General features: G+C 46.4%; 1 protein-coding gene across 1 annotated transcript in view; it reads left to right on the plus strand.

Moving 5' to 3' along the window:
- The first annotated feature begins 218 nt into the window (after positions 1-218).
- Positions 219-27,991, plus strand: part of LOC309554219 (nucleotidyltransferase MB21D2-like) — a 41,957-nt gene continuing 14,184 nt past the window's right edge. The window contains exon 1 of the mRNA XM_082255852.1: positions 219-288. The gene's annotated coding sequence lies outside the window, so the exon portion shown is untranslated. The remainder of the gene's footprint in view (positions 289-27,991) is intronic.

A 27,991-nucleotide genomic window follows, 5' to 3' on the forward strand; every position in this document is an offset into this window, starting at 1 on the left:
TCTGATCAATGTCTTCTCTCTGCTGAGAAATTCCCTAGAATGCAGCCCAGCCAGTGCCTCCAGGTGTGACTGCAATCAGTGCTCAGGGGGCGGGGATTCCTCTACAGGTAACAGGTAGGACAGGTGAGGGATCAGGTGAAGAGGAGGGGAGAAGCAGCACAGGTGGTAAGGAAATAGACAGGTTAGAGGGGCGGGGCTAGCAGGGGACACAGGTGAGAGTTCTGCCGTCACATCCAGGAAGAGGGGGATGGAGATGTCTGCTACCAGAGACACGTAAATCACAGACAGGTAATGTTACCTGATACTCCGAACCTGGAGGGATCCCGCAATTTGATTGTTATATAAAGAGGATCCCTCTGTGCCGTATTCCATATTAAACCATCCAGAGCTGATGTGGGGTCATGGTCAGGGCCGGACTGGGAATAAAATTCAGCCCTGTAAATGATTTCATACCAGCCCCATAGCATTATTATACCGGCCCAACAGCATAACGCCATTATTTTCTTGTTCATAAAAGGGAAAACCATGCATTTTGTGTATTGTATATGACAGATATGAAAGCATATAGGGCTTATATATATATATATATATATATATATATATATATATATATATGTCTGCAAATTCCAGCTAAGAGTGGTAAAAGTGTGGACATGGTACAGGTGATGGCAGAGGCTGCGGAGATGGTGCATAGGCTGTGTGGGCATGGTACAGGAGATACAGGGACTGCGGACATGGTACAGGAGATGCAGGGACTGCGGGCATGATTCAGGAGATGCAGGGACTGTGGGCATGATGCAGGAGATGTCAGAGGCTGCAGGCATGGTCCAGGAGATGTCAGAGGCTGCGGGCATGGTCCAGGAGATGTCAGGGGCTGCGGGCATGATGCAGGAGATGTCAGGGGCTGCGGGCATGGTGCAGGAGATGTCAGAGGCTGCGGGCATGGTCCAGGAGATGTCAGGGGCTGCGGGCATGGTCCAGGAGATGTCAGGGGCTGCGGGCATGGTCCAGGAGATGTCAGGGGCTGCGGGCATGGTCCAGGAGATGTCGGAGGCTGCGGGCATAGTCCATGAGATGTCGGAGGCTGCGGGCATGGTGCAAGAGATGTCAGGGGCTGCGGGCATGGTGCAAGAGATGTCAGAGGCTGTGGGCATGGTCCAGGAGATGTCAGAGGCTGCGGGCATGGTCCAGGAGATGTCAGAGGCTGCGGGCATGGTCCAGGAGATGTCAGAGGCTGTGGGCATGGTACAGGAGATGCAGGGGCTGTGGGTATGATGCAGGAGATGCAGGGGCTGTGGACATGGTACAGGAGGACATGTCAGGGGCTGTGGGCATGGTACAGGAGAACATGTAAGGGGCTGTGGGCATGGTACAGGAGGATATGTAAGGGGCTGCGGGCATGGTGCAGGAGATGCAGGGAGAGATGCAGGGGCTGCGGGCATGGTGCAGGAGATGCAGGGGCTGCGGGCTTGGTGCAGGAGATGACAGAGGTTGTGAGGACATGGTGCAGGAGATGTCAGAGGCTGTGCGGACATGGTGCAGGAGATGTCAGAGGCTGTGCGGACATGGTACAGGAGATGTCAGAGGCTGTGCGGACATGGTGCAGGAGATGTCAGAGGCTGTGGGCATGGTGCAGGAGATGGCAGAGGCTGTGGAGACATGGTACAGGAGATGCAGGGGCTGCGGGCATGGTGCAGGAGATGTCAAAGGCTGTGGAGATATGGTACAGGAGATGTAGGGGCTGCGGGCATGGTACAGGAGATGTCAGAGGCTGTGCGGACATGGTACAGGAGAATGTCAGAGGCTGTGCGGACATGGTACAGGAGATGTCAGAGGCTGTGCGGACATGGTACAGGAGATGTCAGAGGCTGTGCGGACATGGTACAGAGGATGTCAGGGGCTGTGGAGACATGGTACAGGAAATATCAGAGGCTGTGGAGACATTGTACAGGAGATGTCAGGGGCTGTGAGGACATGGTACAGGAGATGTCAGAGGCTGTGGAGACATTGTACAGGAGATGTCAGAGGCTGTGGAGACATTGTACAGGAGATGTCAGAGGCTGTGGAGACATAGTACAGGAGATGTCAGAGGCTGTGGAGACATTCTACAGGAGATGTCAGAGGCTGTGGGCATCGTGCAGGAGATGTCAGAGGCTGTGGAGACATGGTATAGGAGATGCAGGGGCTGCGGGCATGGTGCAGGAGATTTCAGAGGCTGTGGAGACATTGTACAGGAGATGTCAGAGGCTGTGGGCATGGTGCAGGAGATGTCAGAGGCTGTGGAGACATGGTACAGGAGATGTAGGGGCTGCGGGCATAGTACAGGAGATGTCAGAGGCTGCGGACAGGGTACAGGAGATGTGAAAGGCTGTGCGGACATGGTACAGGAGATGGTCAGAGGCTGTGCGGACATGGTACAGGAGATGTCAGAGGCTGTGCGGACATGGTACAGGAGATGTCAGAGGCTGTGCGGACATGGTACAGGAGATGTCAGAGGCTGTGCGGACATGGTACAGGAGATGTCAGAGGCTGTGCGGACATGGTACAGGAGATGTCAGAGGCTGTGCGGACATGGTGCAGGAGATGCAGTGCTGCGGGCATGGTGCAGGAGATGCAGTGCAGCGGGCATGGTACAGGAGAATCTCTTGTACCATGCCCGCAGCACTGCATCTCCTGAGGAAATGCAGGACTGCGGAGGGGGTCTTGCTTACCCATCGGTGAGGCACCTTACATTTAAAAATGGCGCCCGGCGGCATCACGTTACTGCGCATGCACTGTCTGCCCGAGAATATCCGAGCGTGTACAGGCTTTCCTGAGCAGCGTCGGCGCATGCACAGTGCACATGTCAGGCCGGCCGCAGCCATTTTTTTTTACAGATGGCACTGATGTTCAGCCAGCCCCAGGGCAGGGGGATTTGCTGGCCTACTGAGAAATTTCCCGGTATCCCGGTTGGCCAGTCAGGCCCTGGTCATGATATACATTGGTTACTTTAAGGCTCCATGTACACGGGACGCTGGAAATGGCCGTTTAGGAGCAGTTGGGCGTTTTTTTCAGAAGCCCCTGAACCCATCTACATTTTATCTTATCTGTCCATGTACACCAGGTCGTTTACAGTCATTTGCTGGCAGTTGCGTTCAGGGACTGTTTTTAGAACGCAATTATTTGCGTTCGAACGTGTGTTTCCCGGCGTTTCAAACGCATAAACGCGTCCGAACGCATCTGAACGCGTCCGAACGCGTCTGAATGCGATGACCCGCGTTTAGCGTTCGCGTTTTTCCATTTTAAAGGGGAATAATTTTTATGACCTCTAGGAACGCTTCTAAACGCAAACTCCCGCAAACGCTGCTAAACGCCCACTAAACGCGGGTACAAACGCGACTGAACGGACGTTTCAAACGTCCTAAAAATTCCAGCATTCAAAGGGACTTTTAACAACGTCCCGTGTACATGGAGCCTTAGTGTTGGATTTTTATGTTCTTTCATTTTATTGGCTGGTTAACTGGTGATTTCCCTGGTAGCATGTTGTAAATGTTATGGTGTAATTTGTCAAAGCTTTAAAAATAGAATATTATTATTAAATAGATTATTATTATTTGCTTTAGTAGTATTTGCCTTATTATTATTATTATTATTATTATTATTATTAATAATAATATTTGCTGTGGTGTTATTATTATTTGCTGTACTATTATTATTATCCACTTGACCTCTAGGCCTTTTTCTGATGCTTTTTATTTGTAACAATCAGGGGGAGGAAGGATTGTTACAAGTGTAACAATCAGAATTTTACCAGATACCAAACATGTCACACTTTAAAATTGTGAATGCCCGTACAACGGTGACAAACAGAAAGTTTGCTATCCATAGGTTACACTTTAACCACTTAAGCCCCGGAAGATTTTACCTGACCAGGGGGTATTTTGCGATTCAGGACTGCGTGACTTTAACGGACAATTGCGCGGTCGTGCGATGCTGTACCCAAATGAAATTGACGTTCTTTTTTTCCCACAAACAGAGCTTTCTTTTGGTGGTATTTGATCACCTGTGCGATTTTTTGATCATGCGCTATAAACAAAAAAAGAGCGACAATTTTGAAAAAAATAACAATATTTTTCACATTTTTTTATATGAAATTCACCACAAAAAAAAAATGTAAAAATCTAAATTTTTTAACATTTTAGGCCAATTTGTTTTCTGCTACATATGTTTGGTAAAAAAAAATCGCAAAAAGCGTATTTTGATTGGTTTGCGCAAAAGTTATTGCGTTTACTAACTAAGGGAAAGATTTTTGTAATTTTTATTGTTTTTTTTTTTTAACGAGTAATGGCGGCGATCTGCGATTTTTTTATTTTTTTTGCGGTATTGCGACATTGGGGCGGACAGATCGGACCCTTGACTGACATTTTTGACACTTTTGGGGGTACCAGTGACATTACTGCAGTAATCAGTGCTATACATATGCACTGTTACTGTAAAAATGACAATGGGAGGGAAGGGGTGTCCCTAGGGGCGTGTTTCTTACTGTGATTGGATGTGGCTTTGTGTGTAAAAGCAGAGATCAACAGTCCTACATAGCAGGACCGTATGATCTGTGCTTTTACACAGGGGAGAATGACAGGCGGCTTTGTTTACATTAGCCGCCTGCCTTTCTCCCTCTCTACCCGACGATTGCGAGTGACCGGCGGACATCGGGTCCACCAGTCACACGCGCCGGCTTCTTTGGATACGAGCGCTCGCCCCCTATTTGCTCCCAGGCTAGTGACGTACCGGTACGTCACTTTGCCGGGGAGGGGCTGACCGCCGCCGTATATAGTCGGGCGGCGGTCGGCAAGTGGTTAATGTCCAGGCCATTTTTTGCGATTCGGCACTGCGTTATATTAATGCACAATTGCACGGTTGTGCGACACTGTATCTAAATACAATTAATGTCCTTCCCCCCCCCCCCCCCCCCCCCCACAAATAGAGCGTTCTTTTGGTGGTATTTGATCACCTGTGCAATTTTTTTTTCCCCGCTATAAAAAAAAACAAACCACAATTCTGAAAAAAAAAAAAAAAATTTTTGCTTTCTGCTATATAAAATCCCACCCCCCCCCCCCCCCCAAAAAATAAAGAAATTTAAAATCATTTTTTTTTTTCATACTTTTAGGCCAATATGTATTCTGCTACATATTTTTAATAAAAAAATCCCAATAAGTGTATACTGATTGGTTTGCACAAAAGTTATCGAAGAATACAGTAAGTCCAGACATGCAGGTGAAGCAAAGGATAGGGGGACGTGGAATAGAAGGGGAATAAACAAGCATGTTTGGATGGCAGGGGATTTAATTGTGCCACATATTCACTGCAGAAACACAAAATATATAAAAATATCAATTTTATTAGTTATAACATCATTCTAAAAACAGGGATAATTACAGTTATTGAACATAATTTAGCACATCTCTCCAAGGGGGAGGTGTGCATCCAGGTTCACTGATGGATCAACGCGTTTCGCTATGGCATCTCCATCAGGATCCAGCAAGTATATTTCAAAATAATGTGTACAATATTGTAATATCATTCATCTAAAATCAAGTTCAAGAATGTTGAGACATCATATCATCCTATCAATCTAGTAGCCACGGCTGTTTCATGGTTTCATGATGGCTTCATGGACACTTTGTTCTGCTACTAAAACCTATAGAGGTAATGATAAGAAGACATCCTTTCTTCATAGGCACCCTGGTGGTGGCTGTAGAGGCACATGGGCTCAGACATGAGTTGTGCTTTTACTATGGGGCTGATGGAAAATAATAAGATTCCAAGCCTTTAGTTACGGGCTGTAGGAGATGTCAATGGACTGCAAAGACAACACTGCACTTGTGTTCCATTGAGAACTAGAGTCCCTCCGCTGTAGTGGTTGATAGGACTTGTAGTCTCTTCATAGATGATGTGGTTGTGTGGGCAGAGTCACGCACAGCAGTGCCAAAGTGTAAAAAAGTCAGGAGCCTGCGGGGAGAAGGACCTGGAGATTCAGTAAGTGAGCATGGTCTAGGGCTCAGGGGCAGTGGATTCTGACCATGTTACATGAGTGTGACATCAAAAATGGTCCGAAAGATGGACTTTTAATATAGTTTGCAACAGCCAATAGGAGAAGGTTGTTCATTGTTTTGTTGTTGACGTGTTGCACCATTGGTATGACACATGCTCACCTATTGCTTTAATCCCTTTATTGGCCAGCTGACTATCCAGTCAGGTGTTAGGAAGGAAGACTAGATGGTGAGGGTGAATGAAAGCACCAGTGTTCCCTCATCTCTAGAGATTGCTAGAGTTTCAATCTCCCAATTATTGCATCATCCCAGGAAGGGGAGGTGGCTACCCCCCTACACCCCCTTTTTCTCCCACAACTGGAAGTTCTGGACAAAAGGAGTAATGTGGAGAGCTTGGCAAAGGTAAGTATTGAAGGATGAAGGGCCTATCAAGAGAACCTTTCACCTTGCCCTGGAGCTAAAGAGAAAGAGAAAGCTGCAAACCTAGATCAGGTCCAGTTAAAGTTTATTTTACATAAAGTTGGAAGATAAATTCAATGCATACTTAAGCCCCGTACACACGATCAGATTATCGAACGATCTGTCGTCCGTTTTTTGTGGCATGCTATTCTGATGTGGAAAGTGAAGAGATTTTTTTCATACGAATTTTCCCGTACAACAGAATTCTACTTCAGAAGTGATGTCATGTGTTGGATTGCTTTGTATGTGTTCTTTCTTCTCTGAGCATGCCCAGTCTTGCACTCAAGATTTTTTTCCGTCGAAATCTGTACTAATGAGACGAAAATTGGATGTTGTATTACGGAAAACAAAAATTTTATAGCCTGCACGTCAGGATTTTGTCAGCCGAAAAGTCGGAGTCGGCTGTCAAAAGCACCATACTAACAATCCGAAAATCGTCAGATCGGTCGTCGGACGAAATTTCCCTTCCGATATTTCTTATCGCGTGTACGGGGCTTTAGTGGCTCAAAACTCCTTCATCAGGGCTAGGAGACAAGATAGCAAGAGGATCTATGATAATGAACACATGATCAGCAAACCATATTTCCAAAATCCTCTTCTAGAACAGTCCATGAGATATAGAATCTTCTACAGGAACAGGAATCGCATCACATAAAGTACTTTAAAGTAAGTCCTCCTGCTGAACTTGTGTTTCCTCTGGCCAGAGGAGAAGCATGACCTGGGTGAGGGAGGCCTCTGTTTCTCAGGCTGTCCTTTTCTTTCGCCCACATTCTTACCTGCCTGGCTCCCCTGTGAGCAGCTGGTAGGGTTCTCTGCTAGACTGCCCTACACGATCCCTCCTTGGTATGTGAAGAAGGTGGCTTGGTTCCCTTTCTCCTTCTGTGCCTGGGGAAGGCCATGTCTGGAGGTGGTACACCCCCTTGACAGGGACCAGAACAGGCAGGGTGGGTTTGCAGTCTGGGTGCATTGGTGGAAGTGCCTGAAGTTGGAAGATTCGGTGCGTTTCATGCGCTCAAAACTCCTTCATCATGGCTAAGTGACATGATAACAAGAGGATCTACAAAAATGAACACACAACCGAAAAACAATATCTCGGATCTTCTTATTTGCATTATAGGCTACTTGATCCATTTAGCCCTGATAAAGTTTGAGTTTTGTCCCCCCAAAATATGTTGACTTTTTTTTTTTTTTCTGACCTGTCAAAAAAAAAAAAAATCTTTTACTGGACTCATTTACTCTCATCTTTACATGCTTTCCTCTGGAACACTCCCCTTCACCACGGAGCAGAACTTTTGGGACTACCTTGAGGACCCCCAGGGATACCCTGGTTGACAGCTGCCTTCAAGAGTTGGATTTTAAGCTTAATTTTGTCTTTTTAAGCTTAATTTTTCCTTTCCCTAAGTCCAGCGTTGTACAAATGTCTTTTGTCAAACTTTGTCCATAGGGTATAGAAAATAATTTTCCTGGAAACTGCCCGGGATACCCTATCCAACAGGGTACTGGTTCCAAGAGTTGGAGCTTTACCTCCCCTTTGTTCCATCACTCCACCAATACATCTTTTGTCAAACTTTCATTAGTGACAGATTCTATTTAAAAGATCTTCCCATCTTCCTCCACTGCTGACCATTGGGTCTCCACTTACTGATTGCTACTGAGCATCTCTGAGGCTTCTACTGTGGAAATGTTTTTTGAAGTACTGAATGAAAAACGAGTCAATGGATAAGAAAAGAGTATAAACCTACAAATGCCAGTTCTGAATATTTATGGAAACCCAGGCAGTCCCTGCAGAGGTGTATGGCTTGACGCCTCAGAGCAGAGGGTCTTTGGATCTTGGGAGAGCCAGGGGGCGGAGCCGGCCGGCGAGTGAGACGGAAGCTTAGCTGCACATCTCCTCGCCAAGCAGTCATCCCGGAGCGATTTATCTCACAGGGGGTCACCCGACAGTCACAAGACTTACCTCCCAAGATGCCTGGACGTCAAGCGCAAGTGCCGGTGAAGAGAAAGGGGAAAACTAAGCCCGGTAAGCTCCTTAATTTCTTCCAGCCTGCAGGTGGGCCGCTCAGCCAAAATGGCACTGGAGCCTTTACAAGCAGCGCCACGCTCCCCATACACACATCCCCCACGATCAATCAGCATACAGGGACTCATCAGGATACAGGGGAAGCCTCAGACATACAGGACAGGGTGCAAGCAGCTTCTACTCCCCGCTCTGCATGTGCAAGCCCTGCCAAATCCAAAATCAAAACTACAGCTTAATGAAAGCAATATGGCCCCTGGGGATAATGCAGATGACACCCTGGAATTTCATGATACCATTTCCTCATTTCCCACAACAGGCCAACCTGTCATGGACTCTTTATTGAAAGACACGATGTTATCCCTGCGAAGCTCTATTCATGCAGACATGCTTCAACTCATGTCTCAATGTAATAAAGCAGTCACAGCAGTTGACTACAGAGTGGAACATATTGAGACCAAGGTGGGCGAATTTGCTGATACATTTAACAATATGGTAGATGCCCACAACGAACATGAGGATGATATTACATGGCTTAAGGCTAAAGTTGCTGATCTTGAGGACCGGTCAAGACGCAACAATATTAAAATTAGGGGGATCCCTGAGACGGTCAAGCCCCAAGAGTTGGCAGAATTCCTCACATCATTAATGCAAGAAGCACTTCCTGATGTCCCCTTGTGCGACATGGCAATTGACCAGATACATAGGCTGCCTAAGCAGAAACACATTGCAGCCTCCCTACCCAGGGATACTATTGCTTGTATACATTTCTACACTGTAAAGGAGAAATTCATGTCCTTGGTGAGGAAAGGCACAGGCCTTCCACCCGCCATGAACAATTTATCCTTCTATGCTGATCGGTCTGCCTATACGATGGATCTTGGGAGAGCCTTGCTAGAGGAGTCCCCTGTGTATCACTCCCCCCCCCCCCCCCAAAGGGCCTCTGGATTTTAGATTGGGATGAGTGGTTATGGTGGGATGCCCAAAACTAAATTCAGTAACAACTTGGAGGGCACCTTCTCTATGTACACTTGCAGCAAAATGGATCATAGACTGTACTCCCTCCAGAATAATGTCAGTCCTTAATGGATCCATAGCAAATATCTTCTTACAGGAGCTCTATGCCCCCTTAGTGGGAATAGCAAAGCCTTCACTATATGCAGGAGCTCCATTTCACCTTGTAGAAAATACCTTCTCCCTTATTGGCCCAGGGGATGATAGGTAGAGATACTTATACTGTCCCCTTGAATCCTGCTGCTTGCATAGACTGCTGTTCAGTCCTTTTGTTGGACAGATCTTTGCTCGCTCGACAGGGTGTTTCCTGGATGATATGGCAGATAAGGGAGATCCCTCTGCAGCTTCACTTCCTCTCTCCTCAGCTTTGACCTGGGGGCAGCTCTGGGGTCCCCTAACAGGCCTCACAACTCCAGCCTCAACACTCTATCTTCCACCCAACAACAACCCCCTGCTGGCCAGGCTCTTCCATATTTATAAGCCTATCTAACTACCTTGCCAGGCCACTGGCCTGGGGATTGATCAGATTATCATAAATATTCAGATAACTGCCCCCTCACCTCTGCTTACTAGCTTCCAGAACTTTCAGGTAGTTTCTAGAACCAGGGGGCGGTGCCAGAGTCTGACTTACATTTGAACCCACAGCAATCACCCATACTCACTTAAGCTACTGTTTCCCTACCAGCTTTGTACACTAGAGGGTGCTACACCTATCTGAGGGGTTCTGCCCCTCTGGGCAGTCTGGTGGGATGCTGCTGTGAGATCATTTACTGTGAGGGGCTATTCCTTAAAGTCTAGAGTTTCCTGTTTCTTCTTTGGTCTGGACAAGCACTCTGGAGGATGCCAGATTGAAGGTGGATGGAAGAAGGTCCAGTGGTTGGTGGTATCATGAGTTTGCGTTTCCCCCACTCAGTGAATATCAGAAGGTAGCAGCTGCTGATCCTGAGGCCTGTGAGTACTGACCGATGTTCTATGCCCCAGAGACTGCATGCAGTTCCCAGGTCTACCCCGAAGCAACTGTAGTATTTCTCCTAGCAAGTGGAGACTTAGTGTGAGTCCTCTTCCGGGACAGAGAGAAGAGTCCCCAGTTACTTCAGTTCCCTTGGGGTATCCCATGCCTCCCCCATACCTATCCAAGTTTTATATGAGCAATACAAATACAAACGATACCCCCATACTTTTATAATTGATTGTGCTCTAATGTATAGATTAAAGTTCCTTGATACCTACATCCCAAATCACATAGAGAGATACCAACTTCCAATAGAGGATGTCGGAAAAGAATTGGGCTAAAGGGGACTTTTTCTGGTATCGTACTCAGAGATATATGGACACATATCTATAAAAAATTAACAATTTTTATTGGATTCTAAAATTTGAACATGCATATTTCTCCAAGTTAACATTACAAAACATGTATACAAAAAAGACAACATATATATAACCAACTTGGTGACATTTCACAGACTTATTTGACAAATTCGGTCCTCTTTACATGGTTATGGGGCTATTGGTGCCTCCATTTTGGATCCTTGCCCGACATGTTTCGCTATATAGAGCTTCCTCAGGGGCAAAAGAATTCAATAGAGGTATCGTTATTGTCTATAAAAACATTAATGCAAATAGTTACATATCAATATACATGAACATTCTGAGAGTATAGATACCCCCATACTGTTTTATTGAGGCAGTGTGAGAGAAGAAAATGTTGTGTGCCTGGCTGTGTGTGCTTTAATGGGATATTGGACCACTTCATGTCAGCAGATTCAGTGGGAGTAGAGATAGACTACATTCATGTCAGCTGGTGAGTATTGGCATCAAAGTTGACTTGGAGATTCTTGAGTAATTAGCTCAGCTGCTTGATTTAGCATTCTTTAGCACATGGAATGGAGAGAGACGGTCTGTAGATGGCATTTGGCCTTCTAAAAGCTTGGCCTTGGGGCTGTGTACTCTACATATATACAGAAGTGTAGACGCTTTCCATAATTCTTTATATGGTGAGTAAACCATGTAAATTACAGTAGAAGGTACCTTCCTGCTGGTCTCTTAATCAAATAGAAACTATATCACGACTCCTCTCGTTAGCTAACATTCTGTAAAAAGCTCAATATAGACACTTCTTCATGGTTATGAAAAGTCCTGCATGTATACCAGCTTTGTCCTTCAAATAATACATGTAGAAGGACAAGACGGAGTCTATGTTCAAAGGTCTATATAATGTCAGAGACCTTATGAAATGAATCCACCCAATCGGAAGGGACATAGGTGGGCTGGGGTATATGAATTGTCCCAGGACCTCCAGAGGCCCAACTTCTTCCAAAGAGATGAAAGAGGGACATAAGCTTGGGTGTGGCTTGTTAGGAATGGGTGTGGTTACATAGGTCTAAAGCCTCGTACACACGCAACGAATTTCCGCCGACCGGTCGTCCGTCTTTTGTTCAGAGTGGTGTCTGTTGGTTGGAATGTGCTCTAGACTGGACATGAATTTTCCCGTACGATAGAATTCTACTTCAGAAGTGATGTCATGTGTTGGATTGCTTTCTTTGTGTTCTTTCATCTCTGAGCATGCCTAGTCTTGCTCATAAGATTTTTCCCCATCGAAATCTGTACTGATGAGACGAAAATCGGACGTGTTTTGACGGAGGACAAAAATTTGAATGCCTGCACACCAGGATTTTGTCAGCCAAAAAGTCGGAGTCGGCTGTCGAAAGCCCCATACTAACAAGCCGAAAATCGGCAGATCGGTCGTCGGCCGAAATTTCCCGGCCGAATTTCTTATCGTGTGTACGAGGCTTAAGATGGGGCTTACCCATAATGTCAAAGTGGGACCATTGGAAGAAATCTTGTGTTTTTTTTTTTTTTTAGAACATTTCCTTTCTTTAGTAACAACTGAGATGAAAATGTAAAGAGGAATTTTATCTTCTCCATCAACTTTATGTCTTTCTATATTTATATATGTATCACTACTCCCATGGGAGCTGCTGGTTACGGATTCCCCTGGGTTACCCATAGCAAAAACACCACAGTTTAGCATTTTCAAAGTGCTTGGCTCAGTCAAGAAACAGTCTAGGAGTTTTGTTTTTTTTTGTTTGAGAACTTGGATAGGAGAAGGGATGAGGGGGATACTCCAACTTGAATAACTATGCACAGTTTTCTGGGACTGCTGAATATTATAACTGAATGCGGCAAGGCCGATGCTTCACCTTTACTAAGCAGTGAAGAAGTATTTAGATGAACTGTACTGTAATGCAGAACACTCTTCAGGGCCCTTCCTGGTACCCCCCTTTGTCCCTATTCTTCAGGGTCCTCTACACGGCACCCCCTTTATCAGGGGTGGACATACAGGGGTCGCAGGGGTCGCCACGGCGACCGGGCCCCATGCTGCAGGGGGCCTGAGAGGGCCCCCTGTATGTATAGAGAGGAGGAGCGGCAACCGCAGCTGAGACCGGAGCTCCCCCGATCCTCCCGAGAGAGGTGATCGTGATCACATTAGAAAGAATGGAAAGTGAAAGCAGTGTGTGCTGTGCTCTCTGCCTCCCCCTACAGTGCAATACCCGGCAGGAAGTTACAGGAAGGTACAGTCCTTTCTGCCGTTTTTACTGTAAAAAGGCTTTCTGTATGTATGTTTGTGTGTGTATGTGTGTGTATGTATATGTATGTATGTGTATGTGTTTATATGTGTGTGCATATGTGTATCTATATGTATGTGTGTGCATGTATGTATGTTTGTGTGTTTATATGTGTATGGATATACTGTATGTACGTGTGTGTGCTTATTTAAGGGTACATGCCAGTTGTGTGGGGGACACTTATCATCTAGGAAGCAATGTGTGGTGTGCTTGTCATCTGGGAGGCGTTGTGTGTGCGGGCACCATTCCTGGGGAGGTGCTCTGAGTGGGGAGCTTGTCAACTGTGGAGTGCGGTGTGTGCGGTGCTCATGAGTCATTATCTGTGTGTGGGTTGCTTGTTATATGAGGGGGGCTGTGTGTGGGTAACACATATCAGCTGGGGGTGATGCCTGTCAGCTTTGTGGGACACATCAACTGGGAAATGCATGTATGTATATATATGTATATGTATATGCTATTCCTCTGAAAAGCGATCCATACTCATATGGCTTTTCAGAGGCATTTGACAGGCGGTGAAAAGGCAATATGTTGCTTCCTCACCGCCTGTTTTAACCCCCTAATGCAGAGGTGGGGAACCTGCAGCCCGCACAATCATTGCCCGTGCCGCTGAGCCTGTGTATGCCAGCGGAGCTGTCAGAAGGAGCCGATGGCTCCGTCCTGACAGTGTGAGTCACAGAAAAGCTTCAGAAAAGGGTGGACCCGGGACGCAGAGCAGTGCGCCCTGAGCCCACCCATTTGTGTGACAATAGCGAATGAAAATTCACTATTGTCACACGGATCCTCCTCCTAGCCAATCAGGAAGCGGGTCCAAGACCCGCTTCCTGTTTGGCCAAAAGGCGAACACATGCCATTGGTCGAGGAGCAGGCGGGAGGACTCGAGGAGAAGCCGCCACTGCAGCTAAGTGCACTGGCTTTCTGCATTGAAAGGGGGCACGCTGTGGTCAATCTGCATTGAAAGGGGGCACGCTGTGGTCAGTCTACATTGAAAGGGGGCACGCTGTGGTCAGTCTGCATTGAAAGGGGGCACACTGTGGTCATTCTGCACTGAAAGGGGGCACGCTGTGGTCTGTCTGCACTGAAAGGGGCACGCAGTGGTCAGTCTGCATTGAAAGGGGGCACGCAGTGGTCACTCTGCATTGATGGGGGCACGCTGTGGTCAGTCTTTATTAATAGGGGGCACGCAGTGGTCAGTCTTTATTGAAAGGGGGCACGCTGTGGTCACACTGCATTGATGGGGGCATGCTGTGGTCAGTCTGCATTGAAAGGGGGCACGCTGTGGTCAGTCTGCATTGAAAGGGGGCACGCTAGGTAAAAGCAGGAGCTGACTGGCAATTTTTGGCCCAGGGGGCAACTACAAACAAGAGGCCCATGGCACAGCGACCTGACCAGCAGCGGGCAGTTGGGGGGACCTGGGACAGCTTGGTCGGGGCTGCCTAGGGGAGGAGAGTCTTCAGTGGGGCATGGAACCGGCCTCTGCTCAGACACAGTTTGCACCATCCATGAAGGGGGGGGGGGGGAGGCCTGCGCTATGTCCTTGTCTTCATCCTGCACTCAGTAGGTCAGCAGTGGGGACTTTTTTACTTCACCAGGAATCCTTTCAGCATGTCTGTAGCACAAGCGATGCAGCCGTTTTGGGGGGCAATTTCCCCCTGCCCCCTGGCCCAGTCCTCCCCTGGGTAAAAGATACTTCTAGGGCACAAAGCCACGCACAGGAACATTAAACAGCCTCCAATAATAGAAATAAAGGGGATAAAAGTGTAACGGATCAACCGGCACCCTGACTGGGTACCTCCATTGACGGATGCTCCTAGTGCTTCCCGAGGGCTCGAAGCACTCCACCAGACACCATAACTAACTCAGACCCCACGAACCGCCGCACCTTGGTTGGGGTCTCGTCGTAGCCTACCCATCCAGGACCTACGACAAGGCTCCAGGTTTCAGTGGGTGAACCTCTCTTTCCCCAGAGGTGAAGCAGGCACAGGAACAGGAACAAGCTCTTACAAGAGCTTAGTGATTATCCGAGTATGAAGAGAATAGCAATCCCTTGTAGCAGATTCCCCCAATAAGAGACAGGATTCTAGATTGACGGTGAAGTAGAACTCAAACTGTTTATTTAAACACATGCACAAAGAGATATACACTGTGGCACAATCCCACTCCCTCTTAGCAGCCAATCCACATACACATATACATCCCATAATAAGTTTATCTTAAGGCAGACAGAAACAATAGAACAATGGGATACAGGTACTTACCAATAACAAACCCCACCCACCTCACTATCTAGCAAGGGTCTATGAGACACTCCTGCAATATTCTAGCAATCTGAAAAGTCAAACCATTCATCTTCATACATTTCCTGAGAGATATTGCTGAGAAATATTACTGTCCCATCTGAAACCATCCAAACCATTCTCTCAGCTTCCCCACAAGTATCTGTCCCTCACTCCCAGTGACGGTGAACACCGTCACAAAAAGGTAATAATAGAGAGAGAGAAGGAGAAAGGTCAAGAAAGTAAGAAAAATAAGTCCTTCCTTCATCACTCCCGGGCTAGTGGAGCATGCTTTTCCATGAACAAGTAAAATTGTAAAGACTCGTGGGGAATCCTCTCAAGAATACCAAGGCTCCCAGATTGCGTTATGTCTCTCAGCCGTATCAGTGAGACGAGCCGTGAGAGATTCCATAACTTCCACATCTTTTACTTCTAGCATACAACTCAATAGGGGTTGGAGGGGTCTGCTTCTTCCATAGAACGGATACTTTTTTTTCCCACCATTTGAATTGTGGTCATTTATAACCACTTGAGAAGACCTGACCTTTTCTTGGAACTTTTTGTTTACATGTTTAACCACTTGCCGGCCAGTTGCTGTAGTTTTACGGCGGCAGGTCGGCTCTGTCCCGCGAAATGACGTAAATGTACCAGCTAATGAGCAGCTCGGACCGCATTTAAGAAAAAAAGGGCTAAAAAAAAAAATGAGCTTCATCTCCATAACTCCGGGAAATCATTTGCATACCGCAATGTGTGTGTATGTTAGAGCTGCACGATTAATCCTTCAAAAAACGCAATCTCGATGCACCCCCCCCCCCCCCCCCCCCCACGATCTTAAAACGGTATGTCCTTGATTCGAGCTGTTCTCTGCTCACTCACAGCTGTCAAAAAAAAAAAGCCTCAAGCAAATGTTTATTAACATTGTTAAAGCCTGGAGATAACTATAAACACAATGTGTTACAATGTATCATTTCCTTCTTTTACATCAAAGGAATGAACTTCCGTCTGTAAGTGGGGGCAGTTTAACCTCTTAACCACTTTAAGACCGGAAGGATTTTCCCCCTTAATGACCAGGCCATATTTTGCAATTCGGCATTGCGTTATTTTAATGGACAATTGCGCGGTCGTGCGAAGCTGTACCCAAATAAAATTGATGTCCTTTTTTCCCCACAAATATAGATTTATTTTGGTGGTATTTGATCACCTGTGCGATTTTTATTTTTTGCGCTATAAACAAAAAAAAGAGCGACAATTTTGAAAAAAAAAAAATGTTCACATTCTGCTATATAACATCCCCCCTCCCACCAAAAAAAAAATAATAATTAAAAATCTAAATTTTTTAACATTTTAGGCCAATTTGTATTCTGCTACATATTTTTGGTACAAAAAAAAATTGCAATAAGTGTATTTTGATTGGTTTGCGCAAAAGTTATTGCGTCTACCAACTATGGGAAAGATTTGTAATTTTTATTGTGTTTTTTTTATAGCAATGGCGGCAATTTGCGATTTATTTATTTATTTTTTTCGCGGGACTGCAACATTGTGGCAGACAGATCGGACCCCTAAGGGCCCTTTCACACGGCCGCTCCGTATGTCCGCAAATCATCCTATTTTTTTGCGGATGATTTGCGGACATAATGTAAGTCAATGGCATTGCGGATGTCAGTGGAATACCATCCGCTGACATCCGATTTTCTTCCTGTCAGTTCTGTTCCGTTTTTTGGAACTGAACAAAACCCTATTTTTGTTCCGTTCAAAAAACGGAAAGGAAGGAAAATCGGATGTCAGCGGTGTCATCCGCTGACATCCGCAATCCCCATAGACTTACATTATGTCCGCATATCATCCGCTCCGTGGAAAAAAAAAAAAAAAGGACCGCAGCGGAGCTCTCACATGGAGCGGCCGTGTGAAAGAGCCCTTACTGACTTTTTTTTTTTCACAAACAAGGTTGCTCTTTATTGAAAACCAGGCAAAAAAATACAGAATCCAACAATAAAGTGTGGCCAGTGTACATCATCACATGGGGGGGCGACAGGTGTACTGGTAGAAAACCAATCAGTCGGGGGGGGGGGGGGGCGACAGGTGTACTGGTAGAAAACCAATCAGTCGGGGGGGGGGGGCTCTCTAAATAGCATAAAATACAAGAGAGAGATCATGAGCAGCAAACAAGAAAATTGGGCAGACAAGGCAATAGAAATAACGCAAAAGTAATATTAAGAGTCCAACCAGGGTTGCCAGATTTTCTCATACTTCTGGGGGCAATTTCTATTGATATAGGTGAGTTTGTACATCAGGAGGGCCCCGTTAACCAGGGCCTCCCAGGAGGCTGTCATGGAGGGGGGAGGAGAGACCCAGCGAAGGACAATCTCCTTCTTAGCATAGTAGAGTAGCAGTGAAATCGGTAAGCGAGCATACTTAGACCATTTAACAGTATCTGGAATGCCTAGGAGCGCCAGCTCAGGGGCGCAGGTGACATAGAGCGGCTAGCTATTAAGGATATCAAACACAGACCCCCAGAACTCAGCCACCCATGGGCATGTCCAGAACATGTGAAAGTACGAACCCTCTGCAGTAAGACATTTAGGGCAAGTAGATGACCTGGCAGGGTACATTCTGTGCAGCCTCTGGGGGTGAAATACACCCTATGGATGGAGGAACTTAGTTTGGATGAGTTTATCCCTAGACGCTATCACCCATTTGGAACATTTCCCCAAGCAGTCCTCCCTATCCAGGTCAGGTATGTCCATGGACCACCGCTGCCAGAGTCGCTCCAGCGCAGGTGAGTCCGTTGTCAGCAGGGTAGCATAAATGGCTGAGAGCGGCTTAGGTAATTCAGCCTGCGCCAGCACATCCTCCAAGCCGTCAGTCTGTAGAACAGGAGTGACAGGGAACTGGGCCCTGACCGCATGTTGCAACTGCAGATAACGGAAGCCTATCCATTGGGGCAAGTTGAACGAGCATTTCAGGTCCAGAAGTGTACGGAGCGTCACAAGAGGCATGATATCCCGAAGCCGTTGTATACCACACCAAGCCCACAGCTGCAGATCGGGAAGCATCCACAGGTGTGGCAGTGAGGGGTTGCCCCACAGAGGGTGGTAGGGGGACCAGATGTTAGGTTTGAGAAAACGCAGCCTAGCTGCCGTCCAAACCCGAAGCGTCGCTCTAGTGGGGAGAGGCAGGGAAGGATACGTACCCGAGCCACGGTAGGCCAGATTGCTGAGCCCAGCCAGGGAGCCCAGGCAAGCCGCCTCCAGGCATATCGCGCCGAAAGTTGACCAACATAGCCGCTCAAAAATACAGTTTAAAGTTAGGGAGCGCCAGGCCCCCCGAGGTAACTGGGAGTTGCAGAGTTGATCGAGCCAAGCGGGGCTGCACCCCAGCCCAAGTAAAGGAGCCAACACAGCCCTCCAAGTCCCAAAAAAAGGCGTTAGGGATCCACAAAGGGGAGTTGTGAAAAACATAAAGGAATTTAGGTAAAAAAATAATTTTAATAATGTTGATGCAGCCCAGGACATTCAGAGGTAGGGTGGCCCAGTCAGCACAGCGGTCATGCAGACGATTCAAAATTGGTAGCACATTATTATAAAAGTATGTCCCGAGATCCCTAGTAACCCTAACCCCAAGGTATTTAAATTCCTCCACCCACAGCAGGGGGGATGGGAGCCGCCAGGGACCTGGAATCAGGGTCCAGCAGAAAGAGCACGGACTTACCCCAATTGATTCGGAAACCTACCCTAAGTCTCAAAGATGGCCAGGGCTGCCTGCAAGGAGGAGGCCGCTTCAGCAAGGTACAGGAGGGCGTCATTGCGTACAGTGACACCTCCTCAAGGGGGCCAACCCCGAACATCCCCGCAATTACGGAGTAGGATAGCCAATGGCTCCAGTGCCAGGGCAAAAAGCCCTGGCAACAGGGGGCCCCCTGCCTCGTCCCACTGCCCAGCGGGAACACCGCAGAGGTAGTACCATTGGTGCAGACTTGGGCCACAGGGTGACGGTAGAGTAGCTCCAACCAACGCAAGTATTTAGGGCCAAAACCGAAACAACGCAACACACCCAAGAGGTAGGGCCATTCAACAAAGTCAAATGCCTTTTTAGCGTCCAAGGAGGCCACCACCCTCTGACCCACATTGGGGTGCGGAAAAGACAGATTGAGGAAAAGATGACGAATATTAATATCAGTACCCTTCCCAGGCATAAAGCCCGTTTTGATCCACAAGTACAAGATCTTCAATGACCGTGGCCAGACGGAGGGCCAAAACCTCGGCCAACAGCTTGGCATCGGCGTTGAGCAGGCAGATTGGGCGGTATGAGGCACAGTCCTCTGGATCCTTGCCGGGCTTGGGTATCAGCACAATCAAGGCCTCAGACAGCGAGGCCGGCAAGGCATCCAGCTCCTCAAACTTACCCAGCAGCTCTACCAACCGGGGCGCCAGCAAAACCTGGAAGCAAATACTCCAGAGTCCAACTGGACTATAAGGAGTACAACCCCACTCAATAAAAGAAGGGACTTTAGAGGGTGTGGATTATGCAATAGTGAGCATATTAAATCAACAGAAGGAAGAAAAATACATTTAAAATTCAATTTATTGTACTGTATATACTTCATTAAACATAATAGAACATCAATTGCATATAAAAAAAGAGCAACTACATATCCGCCAAGAGGAAAACCTCCGGCCAGTAAATATAGATGGCCTGCTGATGGTCAAAACAAAGATGATATGGGGCTAACGCGTTTTGCTGAACTGTATTGTTCAAAAGTGCTTCATCAGAGACTCTTTAGATTTCTTGGCAGACACATAGCATATATATATATATATATATATACTGTATATAACCAGATACGTCTTCAATGGCTGGGATAGAGGGTGCCCCATAGGTACACCAAGGACATTCGGCAGTGGCAGCTTGAGAGGAAAACCCCCAGCAACAAACCGGGCAACCCCAACCTCAGTGTGGGACTGGACTAGTGGTGGTGAACCATTCTCTTGTGTTTCTGTGGCACCAGAGTTATGGACTATTTTGTGTTTGCTGAAGAAAGCGTTTTTGTTTTCTGAATAGTTTGCAAGTTTCAATAAAGATTTGTCATTTATACAAGCAGCTGGCAGTGATCCTGAGCTCCCAGGGAAAAAAAAAAAACCTGATAGTGACTGTGGATTGTTTTCTAGAGCCTTGGAGAGTGTGAACCTATCCATTACTTTTGCTGGACAGCTTGGCCCGTTACAGGAAGAAGAAAATGAATGGAGCTACTGGCGAGAGCAACAGGAAATATGTGAGACACCTGATGTTTTACTGCAACAGAGCGATCTACTTTAACCACTTCCCACCTGCATGACGTCGTATGACGCCATGGACTTGAAGTGGCTTTATCTGGATGATGGTTGCAGCTACAGGAATCATCCAAACGTCTTTTTTGGCTATTGATTCTCTACACTTTAAAAGCCCTCCTAGCGTCTGATTAGCAACTGGATTGCTTTTACAGGCAGTGGGACAGGACGTCCTCCACCCCCCCCCTTCCCTCTCACCCCCCCCAGTGCCTTTCCCCATACAATCGAGAAGCTTGGGATCTGATCTGGTGGCGACGCCTGGTTAGTGGTTACCACACAGCTGACCAAACACCGGATTATCCGCAGCCATCTCTATGATCATTGGGGGCCGGAAGCGACGTCATGGCGTCACTTCTGGTTCTGGCAGATGTAAACACTGCCAAAAGCAGATATCTTAAAAAAAAAAACATAACATTATGCTTTTTAGGGTAGAGGATAGATCTTATAGACCCCAGATGTCTCCATAAAAAGGACCTGTCATGCATTTTCTATCATAAGGGATGTTTATATTCCTTGTGATAGGAATAACAGTGATAAACAAATAAAAAAAAAAAAGGACAGTGTTAAAAAAAATAAAATTAAATTAAATTAAATAAATAAATAAAATAAAATTAAATTAAATAAATTAAAATAAAATTAAATAAAATTAAATTAAATTAAATACAATAAAATAAAATAAAATTAAATAAATTAAAATTAAATTAAATAAATTAAAATAAAATAAAAAATAAAAAAAGTTTAAAGTGCCCCCTGTCCCAAATACATAGGGCGCCCCCACATGTAAATGGTGTGAGGTATCGCGGTGAACGTTCTACGAAGAGCAATAATTCTAGCGCTAAACCTCCTCTGTAACTCTAAACTGGTAACTTGCAATCATTTTTAAAGCGTCGCCTATGGAGATTTTCAAGTACCGTCATTTGGCGCCATTCTACGAGTGTGCGCAATTTTCAACCGTGACATGTTGGGTATCTATCTGCAACATCATCTTTCAATTTTTACAAAAAAATATAGTATATAATGTATACTGCTTGGCACCCCCAGATCTTCACCCCCTAAAATTTCCATCACACTGTCCTCCTTCTTCTCTTCCAGGTGGCGGCAATTTACGTCTGTATGAAGTTATTGACATCTTATGGAGAACCTGGTGAGCTGCTGCCTGCCGGGACCTGGGACATCTTGAATGTCTAAACCTCTCCATACAGAAGGTGAGTCCTAACAGATGCACAATACTGAACACCATGGGGGAAGGGATGCGCGGGGAGGTGTGGGGGGGGGGGTGGTTTGTTATTCGGAGCCTCGATGCCCAGACTACAGTGTGCTGAATGTGTATGCATCAGTTATTTGATGAATCTTCCAATTTTAACCCGTTAATGCCTAAGCACAATTTTGCAACTTTGACACGTGTTAGTAAAACTGTACATGTCATCACAACTACTTTGTGCATACCACGTTTTTTTTTTTTTTTTTTTTTAGGACAAATTAGACTTTCTTTTGGTTAGTAAATTAAAATGGATATTGTGTGTTTTATTTATTTATTGTTTTTTTATCAAAGGAAAACTGGCCCCAAAATAGTTAATTTTTTTTTTTCAAAATTTAGCTGTAAATTTCTTGCTATTACCATAATTTACCACCGAAGAACAACCCGAAATAAATTCTCCTGTTCCTGACGATTGCAGTGATACCACATATGTTTGTTGTTGTTTGTACTTGTAGTACAGCCCAGAAACAATAGTGCGCATTTTTTTTTTTTATCCTGGCTAAAACACACTGACATTTAACTGACACTGATACTAATTTATTTATTTATTTTTTTTTCTCATTCTACATTCTACCCAAAATATGCTGGACGTGAGTTTCGACCCCGACCTTGATACTAACCCTGGCAAAACTTGATCTTGTTATTTTTTTTTTTTTCTTACATTTTTTTTTCTTTTTTTTTTTTTCCAAATTGGGCCCTAAGTGTAAAAATTGTGTGGCCACCATTATTTTCCAGCACTGCCTTAGCCCTCTTGGGCATGGAGTTCACCAGAGCTTCACAGGTTGCCACTGGAGTCCTCTTCCACTCCTCCACGATGACATCACGGAGCTGGTGGATGTTAGAGACCTTGCGCTCCTCCACCTTCTGTTTGAGGATGCCCCACAGATGCTCAATAGGGTTTAGGTCTGGAGACATGCTTGCCCAGTCCATCACCTTTACCCTCAGCTTCTTTAGCAAGGCAGTGGTCGTCTTAGAGGTGTGTTTGGGGTTATGTTGGAATTCTGCCCTGCGGCCCAGTCTCTGAAGGGAGGGGATCATACTCTGCTTCAGTATGTCACAGTACATGTTGGCATTCATGGTTCCCTCAATGAACTGTAGCTTCCCAGTGCCGGCAGCACTCATGCAGCCCCAGACCATGACACTCCCACCACTATGCCTGACTGTAGACAAGACACACTTGTCTTTGTACTCCTCACCTGGTTGCCGCCACACACGCTTGACACCATCTGAACCAAATACATTTATCATGGTCTCATTAGACCATAGGAGATGGTTCCAGTAATCCATGTCTGTAGTCTGCTTGTCTTCATCAAACTGTTTGTGGGCTTTCTTGTGCATCATCTTTAGAAGAGGCTTCCTTCTGGGACGACAGCCATGAAGACCAATTTGATGCAGTGTGGGGCGTATGGTCTGAGCACTGACAGGCCGACCCCCCCACCCCTTCACCCTCTGCAGCAATGCTGGCAGCACTCATACGTCTATTTCCCAACGACAACCTCTGGATATGACGCTGAGCACATGCACTCAACTCCTTTGTTCGACCATGGAGAGGCCTGTTCTGAGTGTAACCTGTCCTGTTAAAAGGCTGTATGGTCTTGGCCACCGTGCTGCAGCTCAGTTTCAGGGTCTTGGCAATCTTCTTATAGCCTAGGCCATCTTTATGTTTTGCAACAATTCTTTTTTACAGATCCTCAGAGAGTTCTTTGCCATGAGGCACCATGTTGAACTTCCAGTGACCAGTATGAGAGAGTGAGAGCGATAACACCAAATTGAACACACCTGATCCCCATTCACACCTGAGACCTTGTAAAATTAATGAGTCACATGACACCGGGGAGGGAAAATGGCTAATTGGGCCCAATTTGGACATTGTCACTTAGGGGTGTACTCACTTTTGTTGCCAGCGGTTTAGACATTAATGGCTGTGTGTTGAGTTATTTTGAGGGGACAGTAAATTTACACTGTTATACAAGCTGTACACTCACTACTTTACATTGTAGCAAAGTGTCATTTCTTCAGTGTTGTCACATGGAAAGATAGAATAAAATATTTTCAAAAATGTGAGGGGTGTACTTACTTATGTGAGATACTGTACTGCTAGTTTTTTTTTTTTTTCATTCAACCCCGCGGGCTGAACGTAAAAAAACCTGACACCTCAGGTCAGAGCCGCTGTACTACCAACCTGATGTTAGTACAGCAATTGTTCAATTGTGTTCTGACAAGGGGATAGCCCACCCAACAGAACATTCCGGTCAGCGCTCTCGGGCCATTGACTGAGAGGACTGATCGGGAGACCCTTTTTTTTTGGTCATGCCCCTTCAACAGAAGCCGGCTATCATACAGTCAGACAGGGGGGCTGTATACATGCCATGGCTGCGATGCATTACTTCATAGCTGTGGCATTTTTAACGCAGGCTACAGAGTTTGACAGGCAGCACCACCTATCAAACTCCCCATTGAGTTCAATGGGGGGGTCGCTCTGCACTTTGAAGACCAGTAATTGGCTCACGGTTGCAATGCGATCTCGCAATGGAAAATTGCAATTCAGCAATTTGAAAAAAGTCGGAAGGCGACAGTAGCGAGGCTGTAATTTCTGCCATGGCTGCAAAGCATACCATTGCAACCCAGGTCATTTTAGCAAATTTATATTTCCAGGGGGGGGGGGGTGCCCTGTGCCCTGTGCCCTGTCAGGTAGGTTGTACGGGGCAGCATAAATTCTAACAGCAGCCCTGTTAACCACTTTACCACTGAGTACCGTAGTACTACTGCGGCAAAGTGGCTCGTTCCCGTCTGGCGACGTAGATCTACGTCGCCAGACTCCTCCCCCTGTAGGCGGCGCTCGCGCGCCGCCGGAGGCGCGCTCCCGCTGTTTTCATTCACAGCGGGAGTCGGGCCAGGGGAGGAGCAGCGGTGATCGCCGCTGCTCTGCCCCGATCGTCGGGGAATCCAGTTTACACAGGCGGGCGGATCTCCTCAGTGACAGGGAGTGACAGATTGCAGGGTTCAGCATAGCTGATCATGCGATCTGTCCCTGTCTCACACAGTCACCTCCCCCCCACACGTCAGTAAGCACCAGGCATACATTAACCCCTCCCTCTCCAATAAAATTAACCCCTTCCCTGCCAGTGTCATTTTTACAGTAACAGTGCATATTTATAGCACTGATTACTGCAGTAATATCACTGGTACCCCCAAAAGTGTCAAAAATGACAGTCAAGGGTCCGATCTGTCCGCAGCAATGTCGCATTCCCGCAAAAAAAATCGCAGATCGCCGCCATTACTCGTTAAAAAAAAAAAACACCAAAAATGACAGAAATCTTTCCCTTTGTTAGTAAACGCAATAACTTTTGCGCAAACCAAACAAAATACGCTTATTGCGATTTTTTTTTCCAAACATGGGTAGCAGAAAACAAATTGGCCAAAAATTTTTTTGTGGGGAATTTCATATAAAAAAATGTTAAAAATATTGTTATTTTTTCAAAATTTACGCTCTATTTTTGTTTATAGCGCAAAAAGTAAAAATATCGCACAGGTGATCAAATACCACCAAAAGAAAGCTCTGTTTGTGGGAAAAAAAGAACGTAAATTTCGTTTGGGTACAGCATTGCATGACCGCGCAATTGTCAGTTAACCACTTAAGCCCCGGAAGATTTTACCCCCATTCCGACCAGGGGATATTTTGCGATTCGGCACTGCGTGACTTTAACGGACAATTGCGCGGTCGTGCGACGCTGTACCTAAACGAATTTGGCGTCCTTTTTTTCCCACAAACATAGCTTTCTTTTGGTGGTATTTGATCACCTGTGCAATTTTTTTGATTACGCGCTATAAACAAAAAAAGAGCGTAAATTTTGCAGAAATAACAATATTTTTCACATTTTTTTATATGAAATTCCCCCCAAAAAAAATGTAAAAATCAAAATTTTTTAACATTTTCGGCCAATTTGTTTTATGCTACCTATGTTTGGTAAAAAAAATTGCAAAAAGCGTATTTTGATTGGTTTGCGCAAAAGTTATCGCGTTTACTAACAAAGGGAAAGATTTTTGTCATTTTTGTTGTTTTTTTTTTTAACGAGTAATGGCGGCGATCTGCGTTTTTTTTTTTTTTTTTTGCGGTACTGCGACATTGCGGCGGACAGATCGGACCCTTGACTGACATTTTTGACACTTTTGGGGTTACCAGTGACATTTCTACAGTAATCAGTGCTATATATATGCACTGTTACTGTAAAAATACACTGGTAGTGAAGGGGTTAACTTTATTTGGGAGGGAGGGGCTGTGTGTGTCCCTAGGGGCGTGCTTTCTACTGTGATTGGCTGTGGCTTGAGCTGTAAGGACACTGATCAACGGATCTACATAGTAGATCCATGTGATCAGTGTCTTTACAGCGAGGAGAATGACAGGTGGCTTGTTTACACAAGCTGCCTGACATTCTCCCTCTCCCCCGCCGATCGCCGAGTGACCGGCGGACATCGGGTCCGCTGGTCACACGCGCGGGGGGGTCCGTGACCACGCGGCTCGCTCCCTAGACCCTCACAAGCAAGCAACGTAGCCCTACGTTAGTTTGCCTGTGAGGGGCTGACCGCCGACGTAGATAGTCGTGCGGCGGTCGGCAAGTGGTTAAAGTCGCACAGTGCTGAATCGCAAAAAGTGGCCCAGACGTAAGACAGCAAAATCCTCCGGTGGTAAAGTGGTTAATGTCCATAGTTTTTGAATGGGATGTCCAACCATACCTATATAAATGTGATGGTCAGGGGTCCAAACATCTTTGCCTATACATATGTAGCCCCCTCCTAGGTAGGTTCTAGTGAGAGAGTATAGTTTTTGGCTCTGTCTGCCCATCAGAGGAGCAGCAGGGAATTCTATATTGCTTTTTGCCTACCAGAGAGCGGGATCTGTTAGTTAGGTCTGCTCAGTATGCGATTCATTGAGTCTAGAGAGTGTTTCACACTGGTCCAATAGGGAGGCATGTTGGACAGTGGGAGGAAACCTGACCAATGGATACATAGGCTTTGATACAGTCCCAGTGATTGGTAGAGACAGGCTGTCTCGGTGCATTCTGGGATACTGTATAAAAGCCAGGAGCACATGTGCTGTGGGGTCTTTGGCTGGTGAGCAGAGTCCCCGGAGGGAGGGTGGCGGCTGCCTCCTCCTCTGTAGGAAAAGGGGTTTTGATCTCTAGGATGCCCTATAGTAAGGTTTTGCCACCGTCCCTGTGAAATCGTTGTGTTTTGGGTTTGGTGCCTCAAACCAAGGTTGCTGGGACTTTAAGGGCAAGAGTAAACAAAGTAAACTTTACTTTTTTACTCTTGCCCTTTAAGTCCCAACAACCTTGGTTTGAGGCACCAAACCAAAAACACAACGGCCTCCTCCTCTGTAGCAGTGGCACGGGGCATCAGGAGGTTCTCCTGAGGGCCAGAGGAACAGAGCTGAACCCAGAGGTCCAGGAGAGCTGACTGAGGGGGGAGACTCTAGGAAAACCGTATCGTGAGTACAGGGGATCGTGTCAAGGGGCCTGACCTGAGGGGGGCCACCCCGGAATAGGATAGTCAGTGGACGGGTGTCAGTGATCAAGAAAGAGGATACTAGGAGAGCGTCCTGAAGATAACATTACTTCTTCAAATCATCTGGATAGAGAAGCCAGGAGCACATGTGCTGCGGGGTCTTTGGCTGGTGAGCAGAGTCCCGGAGGGAGGGTGGTGGCTGCCTCCTCCTCTGTAGCAGTGGCATGTGGCATCAGGAGGTTGTCCTGAGGGCCAGAGGAACGGAGCTGAACCCAGAGGTCCAGGAGAGCTGACTGAGGGGGAAGACCCTAGAAAAACAGTATCGTGAGTACAGGGGGTCGTGTCAAGGGGCCTGACCTGAGGGGGGCCACCCAGGAATAAGATAGTCAGTGGACGGGTGTCAGTGATCAAGAAACAGGGTCCTGAAGATAACATTAGTTCATCAAATCATCTGGATAGACAGTGGTCCTCAACTCCGGTCCT

The sequence above is a fragment of the Pelophylax lessonae genome (assembly GCF_965119305.1).
Source record: "Pelophylax lessonae genome assembly, chromosome: 4".
Classification (NCBI taxonomy): domain Eukaryota; kingdom Metazoa; phylum Chordata; class Amphibia; order Anura; family Ranidae; genus Pelophylax; species Pelophylax lessonae.